Source organism: Pygocentrus nattereri, chromosome 21 (genome assembly GCF_015220715.1).
Source record: "Pygocentrus nattereri isolate fPygNat1 chromosome 21, fPygNat1.pri, whole genome shotgun sequence".
NCBI classification, from domain to species: Eukaryota; Metazoa; Chordata; class Actinopteri; order Characiformes; family Serrasalmidae; genus Pygocentrus; species Pygocentrus nattereri.
Window position 1 is genome coordinate 16,207,791 of NC_051231.1, and position 16,925 is coordinate 16,224,715.

General features: G+C 39.4%; 1 protein-coding gene across 2 annotated transcripts in view; it reads right to left on the minus strand.

Annotated features, from left to right (window-relative positions):
• fbln2 (fibulin 2) overlaps nucleotides 1–16,925 on the minus strand; it is a 110,370-nt gene that overhangs the window by 70,540 nt on the left and 22,905 nt on the right. The gene's annotated exons all lie outside the window — the stretch shown is intronic.

Here is a 16,925-nt window from a genome sequence, read left to right on the forward strand (position 1 = left end):
AACCTGCTGGATAATATTGTTTAATGTTTATCACCTCCTATGAATTTACTGTTTGATGCACGTTTTCATACAAATGCTATATGACATTCTCAAAAATTCTCCGGTGATCCTAGCGACTGTGCTAGTAAGGTGGACCTAGGGAGGTCCTTAGAGGGCTGGAACTTTCTTTCATAAAATCATTGAAAGTAATAAAGAAATGTTTTTTAAGTGGTAAACAATTTTAACACATCACCTGCATCAACAATCATGAAATAGATGTTCCTTCTTTGACCTTTTACTTGTCCACTTAGGGGTGAGTGGTATAAAAATGGATTGCAGAAACATTCCCTTTGGCTTAATTTCTGGGATAAAACAAGCTTATGTTAGTCTAATCTGCTGATGTTGTATGTTCAGTGTTACACATTGTAGATCACTGTGCTGAAAATTTTGGCAAAGACAGAAATTGGGCCCCCTGGATGCACATACAGTGCAAAACTATATCTTAGCAAGTGAAATCATTTTAAATAATACAAATTTTATCTAATAGACACTTCTAATTTTATTTGCATTACATAATTTTATAGAAAATCAAAATTTTATTTGCTTCTAAAAATTTGATTTAGAATCTGAAGTAAGACTGGCTGCTATGTTAATATTGCTTTTAGTATAAAGAATTTCTTTTTTAATTATACTTTATTTTTACTAGTAGTTGTAGCAGTAATTTTTATTCTTTTTTCTACAACCTATAACAAACTATACACATGCTGTATTTCAATCCTTTTTCCACTTTCATTCTTTTATCACTCTGAAAAAATACCTTTCTTCTCAAATGTAAAATCTGATTTTAAAGTTGTTATTCAGGTCATGATTCTCACATTTTCTCTGGGGGCATTCATGCTTTCTAGCAATAAACAGCTCCTTACATAGAAAGATTCTACTTAATCAGTAGATCAGAACTTTGGAGCAGGAAATCATTAAATCTGCGGTGCTGTGGGTCAAAGGAAATAATATTAACATACCACATTAACAAAAAGATTCTTCAATGTCCAAAATAATAGTTATATATTTTGCATAAGGTTACAGAGGAACCTAAACATGTGTAACATTAATAATTACAAGGAATATGATAAACATTGGTCATAATGTCAGGCATGATAGTGCAATGCTGCACTCACAGTATGACATGTTCCACCATGTTGGGGATGGTTCATGTTGAGTTTTGTCATGTCAGAAGGCCTAAGTCAGTTTATCAATAGAGTGCTGGTGACACTCACCCCCTCTGAAAATGTGTCAAAAATCTGAGGCAAAAGAAAGGGAAAAGAAAGGAAAAGAGCAATTTCAGAAGCAAAAAATGTATCTGTAAAATGGTAAACAGGAGAAAAATGGAAGCAAGAACTTATTTTATTCATTTTAGAATATATTTTATAGTAAGCCCTGAGGAACAGGTTGAGAAACACTAATCTAAACCATTTCTGCAATAGTAGTTGGTAACAAAAAGATTGAAACATAGCATAACAGTAACTATAATTCCTACTTTCAAGGTCACATTTAATTATATTGCACAGTAGTAAACAATATGTTTCAAATTTTAGCTAAATATAGCTATATAAATACAATAGTAAGATCATGATAGAAATGTCAACAATGTTAAACAGTTGTAAAAGTTAGTAAAAGTTGCATCAGTGGTCATCTATAAGAGGAGTATTTTGCAACCTAAAGCAAACTGCAAACTCAATGTTATACTTTTGAAATATTAAGCATTATAAAGTATTTTACCTCTATGGCTTCTAAATGTCTTTGTCCACCATATTTTGGGTTTAAAAAGGGAAACACACCAGATTGCAATGAATTCTGAGTAAGTTCTGCAGCTAACATAACACTTGTGTTCACTCGATCCCTCATTCCTACAAGGCCTCATCTGTTACATTTTATTTGAATAAAGTAATAAATGGTTGTTAAGATGACATTGGTGAGGCCAAGTGGACATGAGTGTGGTAAAACTGGTACTGAAACAGGCAAATGACCTGCTCAAACCCGCATAATGTACCTGTCAGTTTCCCAATAAGATTTACAAACAACTGCTTATTATTTAAAATACAATAAAATAATGTAATAATATACTGCTGTATATTATTGCCATAAATTTACATATTTTTACAGTGTATTTGATCAACTGTGATCCTGCGGTCAGAAACCGACCAACGGATAATTGACAATGGACCCACAGACAGTTGGCAAACTATACATGACAACAGATGACTACAGCCTATAATTGTACAACATATATAGTGGATGTATAAAGTAGGTAGAACTCATAAAGTGGCCAATGAATGGAGGTAGAAGGTAGATCTTTCTAATAAAGTGGCTAGTGAGTTAAAGTTAGGAAAGAGTTTCTAATAAAGTGGACAGTGTATGCAGTATATGAAGCCACTTTGGAATAAAGATGTCAGAAAAAGTAAGTGAAAGTGAAAAGCATGAGATTTGAGTGTGTTGTGAATTGTGCGTCATCAGTCACGATTTTCCACTGAATGCTTAATGACGATAATAGTATTCCTGTGATGCCTTAAGCTGCCTGAACTATAATAAGCTAAAGAAACTGAATTGGATTTAATTTTGAGTTCCCACCCTCCAAACTGTGATCTTTTTAACATACCGAGAGACATCCGCATAAAAAAGCAACAAGAATTCAGTAATAGCTCGCATCCATTCTCATATCAATTTGAATAATTCATCTCTCTGTGCAAGCGATAGGCATTGAATCTAATTACTGTGACAAAATCAACGCGCTGGAAAGAAGCATGGAAAAGCCTATCAATAAAACTTGGCTTTTGCGAGCAGCTGACATGCTGTAAATCCGCTAAATGAATTTTATGTGATTAAGCATAATTACTGTTTAGAAGTGTGAACTGCAGTGTGTATAAGTATCAAAGCATGGAAACTCTGAGTCAGGTCGCCACTGGGTGCTTTATCCCTCCGTCTTGCCAGGTTATATGAGGGCAAAAATGCACTCATTCACAGAGCTGATTTGCTCAGCACAGTATATAGTTATAGTGTATAGGAGCCCATAAATAAACAGATGAGGCAAATATTTCTGTAATTAAATTAAGTTAAAACAGAGATCCTTTCCTGGAGCAGGGCTTCAGATCTTCAGAGCTAAGTCGTTGGGAGCAATATGCTCCTGGTAGGGTCTCCCACGGCAAACAGGTCTGGAGTGAAGACCCAGACTAACACGATCCAAACCACACCATGCACGACATACAAAAAAATCATGTACCCTGCCCAGGAAAGGGTCACCAGGACCTACCCCTGGAGCCAGGCCGGGGGGGTAGTGTTCTACGGTGAGCGCCTGGTGGCCGGGCAGCCCACGTAACCTGGCCGGGCTCAGCCCGAAGAGGCAACATGGGGAGGCCATATGGGCCCACCACCTGCAAGGTCAGGCATGGGGGAGTGGTGCAGTGACATATTGGCAGTGGGAGATTGCAGGGAGGCCCTTGGTGGCCTAGGTCTCTGCGACAGAAACTGACTCTTGGTATATGGAATGTAACCTCACTGGGGGGAAGGAGCCGGAACTTGTGCAGGAGGTTGAGAGGTACCAACTAGATATAGTTGGGCTCACCGCCACCCACAGTGTCGGCTCTGGAACCAAACTCCTGGATAGGGGTTGGTCTCTCTCCTACTCAGGGGTTGCACAGGGTGAGAGGTGCTGGGCGGGTGTGGGGATACTCACGAGTCCCTGGCTGGTGACCATGCAGTTGGAGTTTGTCCCGGTGGACGAGAGGGTCGCCTCTATGCGAATTAAAATCGCAGAGAGGAAAACTGACTGTTGTCTGTGCTTATGCACCAAACAACAGGTCAGAGTATTCTGCCTTCTTGGAGTGAGTAGGCAGGGTTCTGGAAAGGGTCCCGTCTACAGACTCCATAGTCTTACTGGGAGACTTTGAAGACTTCAATGGTCAGACCCGGTAGGCCCAAGCGAATAGTGAGGATGTGCTGGGAACGACTGTTGGAGGCCCCTGTTGGGAATGATTTCAACTCCCACCTCTGGGAGAGCTTTTCTCATGTCCCGGAGGAGGTCGGGGACACAGAGTCTGAATGGACCCTTTTCAAAACCTTCATTGTGGAAGCTGCCAGACGTAGCTGTGGCCAAAAGCTTGTGGGTGCCTGTTGGGGCAGTAACCCAAGACTGGTGGTGAAGGAGGCCGTCAAGGTGAAGAAAGAGGCCTTTAGGGACTGGTTGGCCCGAAGGAGTCCCGATTCAGCAGATAGGTACTGACAGGCTAAAAAGGTGGCAGCTGCAATGGTGGCAGAAGCAAAATCCAGGGCATGGGAGGCCATGGAAAAAAGATTTTCATTCAGCCTCAAAGAAGTTCTGGACAACTGTCCGATGACTCAGGAGCGGTCAGGGTGGCTGCACCCAAGCTGTATTCAGCAAGAGTGGAGAAACTCCAGGATATTGAGGATATTGAGGATATTGCTGGTTGGTGGAAGGAGCACTTTGAAGAACGCATTAATCCAGGAGATGAGCCTCCCTCATGAGAGTCAGGGCCAGAGGCTCCTGGGGTGTCAAGTTCCATTTTCCTGGTGGAGGTCACTGAGGTAGTTGGTAAGCTCCTCAGTGGCAAGGCACCGGGGGTGGATGAGATTTGTCCAGAGATGCTTAAGGCTCTGGATATTGTGGGGCTGTCGTGGCTAACATGTCTCTGCAATATTGCATGGACCCTCGGGAATAGTACCTCAGCCGACCTTTGTGGTGGTCCCAATTTTTAAAAAGGGGGACCAGAGGATGTGTGCCAACTATGAGGGTATCACACTGCTCAGCCTCCCTTGGAAAGTCTATGCAAAGGTGCGGGAAAGGAGACTCCAGCCAATAGTTGAACCTCAGATTGAGGAGGAACAATGTGGATTTCACAGCAGCTGTGCAACTATGGACCAGCTTTTCACCCTCTCACAGATTGTTGAGGGGGCATGGGAGTTTGCCAACCAGAAATGAGCTTTCTTTGTCGGGTGGCAGGCTACACGCTATTTGATAGAGTGAGAAGCTCGGTCATCCGGGAGGAATTCAGAGTAGAACCCCTACTCCTGGTCCCCGGGAATGAGCTGGAGGAAGTTGCGGAGGACAGGCCATCTGGGATTCTCTGCTCTCTTAATTGCTACCGCGACCCTTATCTGGACTAGCAGTCAACAATGATAATGATGATGATCTACGTGTTTGGCAACAGTGAGAAGAGACCAACAAACAGAGGGGCACTTGAGCCTATACCAGCGGCCATTGGGCGGAGGGCACGACACACTCTGGACAGGTCGGCAGTCCATCACAGGGCAGACAGACAGACCTACCTACATTGCTTGATGTTTAATGGTCAAAAGCAAAATTAACATTATATTGATGAAAGTATGATGACAGAGCTCTCTTTGAATACTCTTTCAATGCACTCACAATCATCACATTCATCTGCTCGGGGAAGTGGTTTACAGCACAGCCAACAATGCAACATATTGTTCTATGTTATATGTTATATGTTGGCAAACATACAGTAATGGTTTGTCATGAGATAACAAAGCCACAACAGATCCAGCAAAGGTCAATAGTATGTAAAAATAGTGCAGTACAATTAGAAGTGCACGCCTCAGTGTGGCAGGTAAGGTACAGAAGTGTGTATAGAAAGAAGCATTTCATCAGCCAGATATACATATTTAACAATTTAGCAACTCCATTAGCTTATAATAGCTTTTCTTTGCTGATCATTAGCTGGCAAACTTTAAGCTGGAACAGAAAATTCTAATAATAAATCGGTGAATAAGAAGTCAACTTCAGCTTCATATATAGATTATTTAAGAGCTTTAGCAGTTCTCAGTTTTTGTAAAATCTCGTGCATTGGAATTTTCTGAACTTGAAATGTGTGCATGTTAAACAGATTCAGTCCACCAACCAAGCTAATCTTTCCCTAGCAGCATTTTATGAAGACTATTTGAAGTGTCCGTATGTCTTTAATCTTTTAAGCAGCTATTCTATTTATTTTACTTGGTCTTTATCCAAATGCCGGGTTGTAGCTGCAGCAACAGTGATGCATCAATCTATGTCTGAATTACAGCTTGCCTACGAAAATGGTTGTGGGGTGTTTCAACATCCTGAACATGTCTAACATTTCTTCATTTTTTACAGATTCCTACTAATTAGAAATCTATCAAGTTATGGAGTATTAGCATCTTAACAGAAACATTTTACACATACGTCCACGCTTTTGAACAGCCGTGTACACCTCTTTTGTGTTACAGCATGAAGAGTACCAGTAAAATGTTTGGACACACCTGATAGATGATATGGATTTCATTACATTTCATTTGTTTGTTTTTTTCTTCTGTTTTTTTTAAACAATTTCTTTGTGGCCAGTTCCTATTTGCTAGCTACCACTTCTCTAAACACATGATGCTAAAAACCAAGAAGGTGGAGGCTCGCACATGCGTTTTTAGATACGCCACATCTTTTTAAATGCTGCTAACACTATGACGTTGAACAGCTCAACACTCTGTGGCACAGTTGGGGGGTTCAAATTCACAGTCTCTCAATGATAGTGCTAAGACATTTAGAGAGTTGCTTCACTTGGAAGTATCTAATTTGCTTCTAGATTTATTTCCAAAGTTGTGATGTGAGCACATATGGAGCTTCTAATAGAAATGTGCCCCAGGTAACTCTTCATGAAGCTGCTTGAAACAGAGTTTTTGAAGCTGCATGAAGGAAAAGGGGGGCTCCTATGAAGAACCTCATATTGTGTTAAATGGATTATTACATTCTGGCCCAGTCCACATCAGCTTCAGCTACACTGTGGCTACATCTAATCATAATTACACCCTCTTGTGGCTAATTTAAAACTATTTATCTCTCCTCTATTCACCTTGAAGTTTGGCTTTGCTCCTTGGGAAGTCGCGGCCTTTCATTGTGCAATTCTAAGCTCTTTTCCTGTTGTTTATATTTGTTCTGTTCCCTCTGGTGTTTTTGACCCTTGCTTTGTGTGGACTGTTTTTTGATTTGACACCCTCCCTGTGTATACCTGCTTGCCTGTGTGTTGACCCCTGTCTGTTACAACAGCATCTCAAGCATTGGAAGCCTCCAAATAAAGTTACTCTGTGCATGTGTCCTGTTGCCTCTTCAGTGCTGTAAACACAAGCTTGGATGTGTTTAATACTTTTCTTGGCCAATAACTGAAATGCTTGTTATTTCAACTAATCACTGTGAGATTTCAAATGAGGTAATGATTATTTAAGTGTATCCGGCTCAACCAGATGCCACAAAAGAACCATTTCTCCCTAGAGAACTTAATGAATTGTTCTTTAAAGAATCATTTCTGTAAATCATATTGGGTTTGAGTGTGAAGAATCGTTTTAAAAATTAAAGAATCTTCTGGGTATTAATAGAGAGTTTGTCCTCCCTTTACTGAAGTAGTCAAGTCAAGTCAAAGCCAAAGTTTATTTATATAGTGCTGTTTACAACAGGTATTGTCACAAAGCAGCTTTGTAGAAAAAAATTTGGTCCAAGCCCCCATGAGTTTCGCTAATGGCGACTGTGGCAAGGAAAAACTCCCTAAGAGTGAGAGTTAGAAACCTTGAGAGAAACCAAGCCTCAAAAAGGGATCCCATCCTCCTCTGGTCAACACCGGATAGCAAACAATAACAGCAAAGAATAAGGTTTGACCATCAGTATAAGATAGAAAAAAAGGAAAAGCATGAGAAGCAATATCTATGAATGCAGTAGTATCACCAGGAGGACTAAAATCAAGCAGAACCAGCAAAGATACTTTTTATTTATTACTAGATATTGGAACATTGCTGTAAAGAACTGACTGTATTCAGCCACAAGATCATTAGTGGGGTTAGCTCCTGATGTCAGATTATTAGTTCTGCATCATAAACATCAATACAACTACTCCCACTCCAAAGAGGGGGTCTTTATGCTTGGTTTTGGCCATGGTGACCTTAAGCTCAAGTGTGGCTGATCAAGAGCATCCCATTCTGTTGCCAGTGCTTTTCATTGAAGATTATATAAGCTTTGTGTGTGTGCAATTGAATGCTTTAGTAATTTAGTAATTAGAATGAATTACAATTATATATATATATATATATATGTATTTCTTTGTTGGACATAAAAGGGTACAGGAAAAAGGCTAACTGGCTTATGGAGTTATTCTTAACACATTAAGTTTATACTTAAATAGCTTGAGAATGATTTGAGATATCAAAAAATCTTCAAGCTCCCACGTATAAATGGAGAAATATTGCTTTCTGACAATGTCACATGTATGCACTGTGTTGTATTTCCCTATGAAATCTTGGAAAGATCTACGCTAAACCTGCAGTCATTTGTACTCCATGTTCCTTTGTTCAGTGTATGCATATTGAAGTTCATCAGCCTTTCATTTTCAACACGTTTGTTGTTTTGTTTAGTCATTACCTGGTAGTAAATTAGAGGATAAAATACACCTTCCAGCAGATCCAATTAAACCAGGGATTTAGCCTACTGACAAAACTGAGCCAGATGGTCCCAGACCTGCACAAACGCAAAGCTTCAAGCAGAGACTTCAATTTCAGATTATTCAAATCTGTTTTTGCTGCTGTTTTTTCAGTAAAAATTTTAAAAATGGCAAATCTTTCCACCTTTAACATGTAATATTTTTGTTTGTTAACTGATATTATTGAAAAACTGAGTTTATGCTGAATCAGATGATATAAAATGTTTACAAATATTGTATTGTATCACTACTTTATAGTTAAAAACAAAAACATATCTACATTCTAGGCTTAGTCCTTAATGCAGTGGCCACCAACCCTGGTCCTGGTGATCTACCTTTCTTTGGAGTGTAGTTTGAATCACAATCTGCCACACCTGCCACAAGTAATTCACCTCAGACAATTCAGTCTTTGATTGGCTAGATCAGACGCATTAGTTTAGGAACAGTGAGGGTTGGATACAGGTTGGAATTAAACACTGCAGAAAACCAAACAAAGATGATCAACAACTTAAAGGGTTAAGGTACAGGAGTGAACAACATAACTCTGGACCTTCCAGCGGCTCTTGGCTATTGAAAGAATACATTTCACTGTGCTACTAAAAGAAAGAGGATAGCAACAAACCAACAAAAGAGATAGAGATGATAACTGAGGAGTCGTGTCTAACAACTGAAAGTCATAATGGATTTCCCGAAGCCTGACCTACAAATTGCAGTGGAAACACTCATTAGCGGTGTGTCTCATGAGACAGAGAGAGAGAGTGCAGCTGAAATGAGTGCATGTGTAGCATTAAGGCCAGAAAAACACACTTGAGGGCGATGGAAAAAAACAAATAAATAAATGAGCCCTCTCAGCTTTCCTGTTTAGCTTTCAGAGCCACACAGCATGATTGATGCTTTTCTTTTCGGTATCGCTGCTGTTTTGATTTGTTTATTTGTTCAAGGGTGCATAAGAATGAGTTTGGTCGCTCATATATATTCAATGGGAGCTGTTTTTATGAGCCTATGCACGCAGGAGGGCTTAAGTAATGATTTAAAACAATACAAGGATGGCTTCTCTTCCAGCACATTGAGGACATCTTTCCTTTACAACAAACATCACTGTTGGTCACTTGCTAGTGCATGATAAATAAGTGGCCCACTACAAAAGCAGATTTCTGGAAACTACAGAACGCAGCTTGGCTGAAAATGGTTAGCACTGTGTTCAATTATTTCAGTGTCTAATGCAATTCCACAGCAGCCTGACAGGTCTTGTTCAGCACAACATTCTGATAGAAAATGCCAGCCTTTTGGAGCTACACTGCATAACCTGTTCCACAAATATAAAACCAATGCCCTAAGCATAGGATGGCCATCTGGTCATATCTTATACACCAAAGAGCCAAAACATCATGACCACATATCATGTTGTTTGTCCTCCATGTGCCACCAAAATGATTCCAACCTGCCAAAGGCATGTACTCTACAAGAACTTTGAAGGTGCCCTGTGGTATCTGGCACCAAGACAGCAGCAGATCCTTTAAGGCATGTAGGTTGCAAAGTGGGGATACCATGGATTGGACATTTTGATTAAGCACGTCCTACAGATTCTTGATTGGACATCTGGGGAATTTGGAAGCCAGGGCAACACCTTGAACTCTTCATTATGTTCCTCAAACCATTTCTGAACAGTGTGGGCACTGTAGCAGGACACATTATCCTAATACTTCTGCCGTAAAGGGATGTACCTGGTCAACAACAACGTTTACATAGAAAGTATGCGTCCAATTGATGTCCACAGCCAGATGCCCAGACCCAGAGTTTCCCAGCAGAACATCACAGAGCATCAAGAGTAATGAAGCTGTTACAGCCCAAGCTGACAAGCAACCTCTGTTCCCATGTTTTTAAGAATAGAATTATTATATATGCTGACCAAGAGGGCACTTGTACAGTGTGAGGGCCAAAGGACAGGGGCTCAAGCTCCCCTCCCCCATGAACCTGACTGAAACTTTTCACAGAATTATTCATCTCAAAGTATTTCAAATGAACCCCGGGTGCCTTGCTTTTCAGAAACTGGTGTCCAAGTGGCATCACTGTTTCATGGCATACCATGAAATGCACTTCCCTGCATTTCTGTACGAGATTTGCCTGGACATTGTTATTCAAAGTTAAATGGTTGCGTGGTCGATTGAGCACTAAAGCAAGAAACATTTCCAATTCTCTCAACTCATTTTGGGTCTCTAGAAGCTCATCTACAAAACAGATGGTTATGAAAAATGCTTATAAAAAAAAAACAATTGAGCTTTCAAATGAGGCAGATTTTGCCTTGTCCCCCACATATGAACACGCAGCAGCTGTAGGATCAAAACAAGTAAGACAGAAGGGGTGGGTGCAGGTGTATGTGTGTGTGTGTGTTTGCCAAAATTCCCAATGTATCACTGATTTCTATGCAACATTGTGCATTTCTTCAAATGTGTGCTTGACCCTTTGAACAACCTATAACAGTGCAGGCTGGGGCCCAGTTGCTGGCACACTGTATGCTGCTATGATGTAATCCACAAGCACAGACCTCACTTTGAAATATAGCTTTTAAATGTCTTTAAAAAGTGCTTTTGGCACCTTCAACATAATACAGATGAATCAATGTGTAGCAAGCTGACAAAAGCAACAGCAAAGTAGAAAGCACCTCTTAAGAGCCTTCACTGTAACAAGAATCCACAAGCTGTATGAACAAATGCCACAGTCGCTCAGGAGCTGGAACCATTGACTGTATATACAATGAAATACATGATGCGTATACTCATTAATTGTAACATGCAGTCAGTGTTTTTCTCACTGGACTTTGAAACTGGGAAAAAAAACACTGAAAGAAACACAAACTTAGAAGTCTCAAGAATCAGTTTTCATTTAATCAGTTTATCATTTTCGATTATCTGCAAAATCACAATCTAGCTTGGTAGCATATTATTTTAAACTTGAAACCCGATATTATGCAGCATTTCTAAACAAAGATCCCTCTTTCTCATTAGGTTGAGTGTCTTTTTTTCAATGTCTCACCTAGCAACCGTATAAAAAGTGAAAAAATGCATTTGTGGAGCAGACAACATATTTGTTCCAAAGGACATTAAAAGCATCATTAATATAGTTAGACAACCAGCATTAATTTGCTATAATTATTGCATGCAAGAAGTATAAGCACAAAGAAAAGTGTTTAAAGAATGACCAAAGCAACCTTTATACTCTAATGAGATTTCAATGTACCAAAACACTGTGTTCCAAATGCAAGAAATGACAGCAATCCAAAATGATTAAAAAGCTCAGTGTGTGCTGAGGCTGATGGCAAATGCCATCTCAAAGGGGACTGCAATGTGTGTGTGTTTGTGGGTGTGGGTGTGTGTGTGTGTGTGTGTGTGTGTGTGTGTGTGTGTGTGTGTGTGTGTGTGTGTGTGTGTGTGTGTGTGTGTGTGTGAACAGCAGCAGAAATGGCACTATCCCAGCCACAGCTTTAACAGTGACAAATGGACTCCCACACACTAACATAGAGTCAATTACCTCAAACTAACTTTCCACAGTCTACATCACTCTGACTAGAAGTGCTGGAGTGTTTTAATGGTTTGTTTTATTTCCAAATGCAATTCAGCAACGGGGGCCCCTCAACATGCGTTTTTGCATGCTCCCTTTTTACGAGCCCTTAAATCCTTCATTTGATAAACAACACCTATCACTTTGCTGCTTTGAACAAGAGCCAGGAGCCTTTTCATTTCAAATGAGGGAGCCAAATTGTCTTCTTCTAAAGAATGAAAATCGATTTTTACAAATTAGAGGGCTTACTTCCCAATTACTACTTCAATGCTTGCTCATTCTACAAATCAAGCTGAGAAAAAAATAAATAAAAAAAACAAAAGCAGGAAAATTGGTTTCCTCAGCACAGCTGTAAAATATTAGAAGAAACTAAATTAAAATATGAAATAATGAAGAAGAATGGAATTATAATAAAAGTAGCTTTAGGGTGGTGTTACAAGAGGTTGTCTTAAAGAGGAAATATAAAGGTTCAGTGATGACAACAAATGTTTACAAATGGCTTGAATGAGATTCTTTTCATATTCATATTTAAGCTTCTGCTTATTTAGTTATTCATATTAGGACTTATTATTTAGGAATTATTACAAATGACTTGACATCTACCATGAAATGTCACTGAATTGCCAGTTTAAAAGAGACCCCTTCTTTGTACGTTTACTCACAGGCCATTTGATCAGAAAGACCAAAGTTGGATCTCTAAAAGGCTTCTAATATCACAGATCGTGGTATTTTGGTGTGTAAACTAATGGTGTTAGGATTTAAAGAGATGGCATTTAAATGGGTCAATCTTATGGTTATATCCTACTTTATCAAAATATCTCAAAAAGTAGACATAAATGAGACATTCTCAAGCCCTAAAGCTACTGCATGTAGAGTTCCTCAAAGTTGTGCACTAGGGCCATTATGTTTGTAACTATTACAATGATTTTAAGGTAGCATGTATGACCCCTTCCTTTATGCTGATTATGCTGCACTACTGGCATTGTATAAAGATACAACTGAAGAGAACTGAAGAAGATGATAAGTTGAGACTCAACAATTTCAATCTGGCTGTCTGACAATTAATTTTTGCTTATTTTTTGGAAAACTGAGGCCATTTTGCTTGGTTCTTAACTAGACTAAAGAATTCTTAAGATTTGATTATGCAGTGAAGGTCGAGCACAATTTCTAAGAAATCTACAATAAATGATTTAAGCTGTGCTTGAGATAACCAGTGTTCAGGGGAGGCAGTTGCACATAAACCATTAATTACACATGACCAAAAAGCTATATTACTAGCTATGTAAGCTGCATTACTAGATATGTGAACTTAAACAGATTATGTAAAAAACTTTGGCTGTGGCATTAATTCAAGGGGATTTTTGTTAAGCAATTCAGCAGCAAATTTTGGTATAGCAGCTCTGTTCAATCAATTAGGAACATCCAACAGCCCAAAACAAGTTGATTAGGGCTTCACTGTACACACTTAAAAGCATATCATTTTAGTTCAACTGGTAAAAATGCTTTTGTATGTACGGCTGCAATTATGTGGAATAATCTTCCTGTTTATTTTAAACAATTATAACTGGAGAGAGGTTTTGAACATGCTTTAAGGAAATGGTTGTTGAATAATTTATGATATTGCAAAGTAGCATCTAAGCAGTTTTTATTCATCACATTGCCTGACTCACAAACTGTTGTGTTAACATCTTTTAGTGGACCACAATGGAAATTATTGTTGTGTTTTTCTCCTTCACATTCTTTTAGTATGTGCAAGGTCTGTATGCAGCCAATCTTATTTTATAACTGACAGATATCTATCTATGTATATACACTATGTATTTATAGATTTTACTGACTGTAACCCTTCTATTGCTGTAAAATCAGCCTCCCTCTCCATCAACAAAAAGAGACCACTATAGGACCTTGAGTGACCAGATCAGATTGTTTGGGTGGTGGACCATTTTTATTAACACTGGTGTGTATAGCAACTATACAAGCAGGGTTGCCAGTTCCTGCAAAAAGCCTAAAGTGTGCTTAAAAATTGACCCACCAATAGCTGAAACTAGCCAAAAATCTTTATTATTCAATTGTAAATTAAACAGTAAGGCTGTATTCTGAGGCCCTCTAGAACATTATATGTAAATATCTTTGGTAATGTTTATTTTTTTAAGTTAGAATAAATACAAATACATAAATAAACAGTAAATTTTGATTTTATCTGTTAATGTATTTTTCAAACCTGTTATCGAGGAGCCACAGAATTTATAGTTGCCATCCAATACCCAGAGTGAATCTCAAATGAGGTCTCAAAAAAAAAAAAAAAGCTTCCTGCACTTAAACAGTCAAAGAGCCATTTGGAATTCAGCCACATACACACAATCCCCTACTGGATGTATAGTGTACTATTTGTATAAAGAAGTTACCATTTCATAAACCACACTACAGAGGGAGTAGAGGGCCACCTGAGAAATAGCCCAGATCTATCTAATCATTCATGAAATTAAATCAGATGTGCTGCTGATGGAATTATTCTTGGTTTGAAGTCACTTTAATTAACAATTTATCAAGAACTCTTGATGCTGTCTGCAGTCAGTCTTTTTGGCAGCTGTGAAACATTTTGAAAATAGCCCAAAAAACATACCAAATGATGGAATTTTCTCCCGCAACTATGTTGTCAAACAAGCACAATTTGGTGGGAAAAAAGTGCAAACAAGTAGTGTTGCTGGAGTATTTCCATACATTAGTGCCACTATTAGAGAGTGGTCCACTGCTCAAAAAATCCTGCCAACAGAGGCTCTGAGGTCAGAAACCAACCACTGATGAAGGGTTAGAAGATAGCTAAAACAAATTGTGCATCGACAGATGAGGCTTAGTTTCTGACAAGCTGGAGCTACAAGGGAAGAGTTTCTAATAAAGTTGCCACTAAGTGTAATTCAATTATGTAATTATGCCAATGAGAAAACTAACAAGCCATTTTTTAGGCTTAAATGGTTAAACAGTCTCAGACCCTCACTTGTTCCAGTTGCTTTGACAACGTTCCTTTTCTCTCCTGTTAGCAGCCTGTATTGCTCCTTTTTCCTAACTCTGCACCATTAAATAAGCCATCAATCACTTCATTCTCGTTATTGCTTGTTTTTTACTTTACTCATATCAACCAGGAACTATAGAAAAATTAATAAAACAAATTGTTGGATCCATTTTCACCACACAATAACTTTCAATTTGTCTACCACATGAAAGCATTTGATTGAATGCCCACTGCTATTAATTATTATTGTACTGTAAGTTTAGACTTCACTACTGCATGTGAACAAGCTCCATTTCCTCATCCTGCAATTTACTCCATCCTGACATTTGTCTTTGAATGACACCCAACATATAAATCACACCAAAAGCTGTTTAGTAATGCAGTGTTCTCCAAGCTGTAGGACAGATATAGAGTCCATTTTCCCAAGACAATGAACTCCTAAGCTTTGTTGTTTTAACACAATGTGAAGTCTTTTCGTTTAGCAAGGCTAATCTCGTGCTGACCCATGTTTCCATCTGGGTCTCCGGCTGCTATCAGGCCAAACGCGTCTGCTAATCTATCACTTTCAGACACGTCAGCATGGCCCCTCACCGACAAAGGCCCTCCGACAGCAGGCCTTGGGCTTCATTCAACATGAAACTGCTTTGCAATTTAGCAAAACTGCTGCATTTTTAGCATAGCTGTAATAGTTTTTAGTTGTAATGACTCATATATCCCAATTTCAAGTCAAATCAAAAAATGAAAATGTCAATCATTGAAAATCTCCATGTTTGGAAAGCTATCTTAATTACCCATCAAAGATCTCTTTTATCACTGGTGATAAAAATCTCTGATGATACACTATATTTATCTAAGTATTCGGTCGTCGCCTTCACATGCATATGAACTTGAGTGACATCCCATTCTTAATCTATAGGGTTTAATATGATGTCGGCCCACCCTTTGCAGCTTTAACAGCTTCGACTCTTCTGGGAAGGCTTTCCACAAGGTTTAGGAGTGTGTTTATGGGAATTTTTGACCATTCTTCCAGAAGCGCATTTGTGAAGTCAGACACTGATGTTGGATAAGAAGGCCTGGCTCGCAGACTCCACTCTAATTCATCCCAAAGGTGTTCTGTTGGGTTGAAGTCAGGAATCTGTGTGGGCCAGTCAAGTTCTTCCACACCAAACTTGCTCATCCATGTCTTTATGGACCTTGCTTTGTGCACTGGTGGGCAGTCATGTTGGAACAGGAAGGGGCCGTCCGAAAACTGTTGGGAGCATGAAATTATCCAAAATCTCTTGGTCTGCTGAAGCATTAGGAGTTCCTTTCACTGGAACTAAGGGGCAGATCCAAATCCTTAAAAACAACCCCACACCATAATCTCCCCTTCACCAAACTTTACACTTGGCACAATGTCCATCGGATTGCAAGTCCAGTGGCGGTGCTTTACACCACTGCATTTTACACATTGTATTGCGCTTGGTGATGTAACGCTTGGATGCAGCTGCTCGGCCATGGAAACTCATTCCATGAAGCTCTCTACGCTGCTCTTGAGCTAATTTGAAGGCCACATGAAGTTTGGAGGACTGTAGTGATTGACTCTGCAGAAAGTTGCCGACCTCTACGCACTATGCACCTCAGCATCCACTGACCCCGCTGTCATTTTATGTGGCCTACCACTTTCTGGTTGAGCTGCTGTTGTTCCCAATCGCTTCCACTTTATAATACTACTGACAGTTGACTGTGGACTATTTAGTAGCGAGGAAATTTCACAACTGGACTTGTTGCACAGGTGGCATCTAATTACATTACCACGCTGGAATTCAGTGAGCTCCTGCGAGCGATCCATCCTTTCACTAATGTTTGTAGAAGCAGTCTGCATGCCTAGGTCC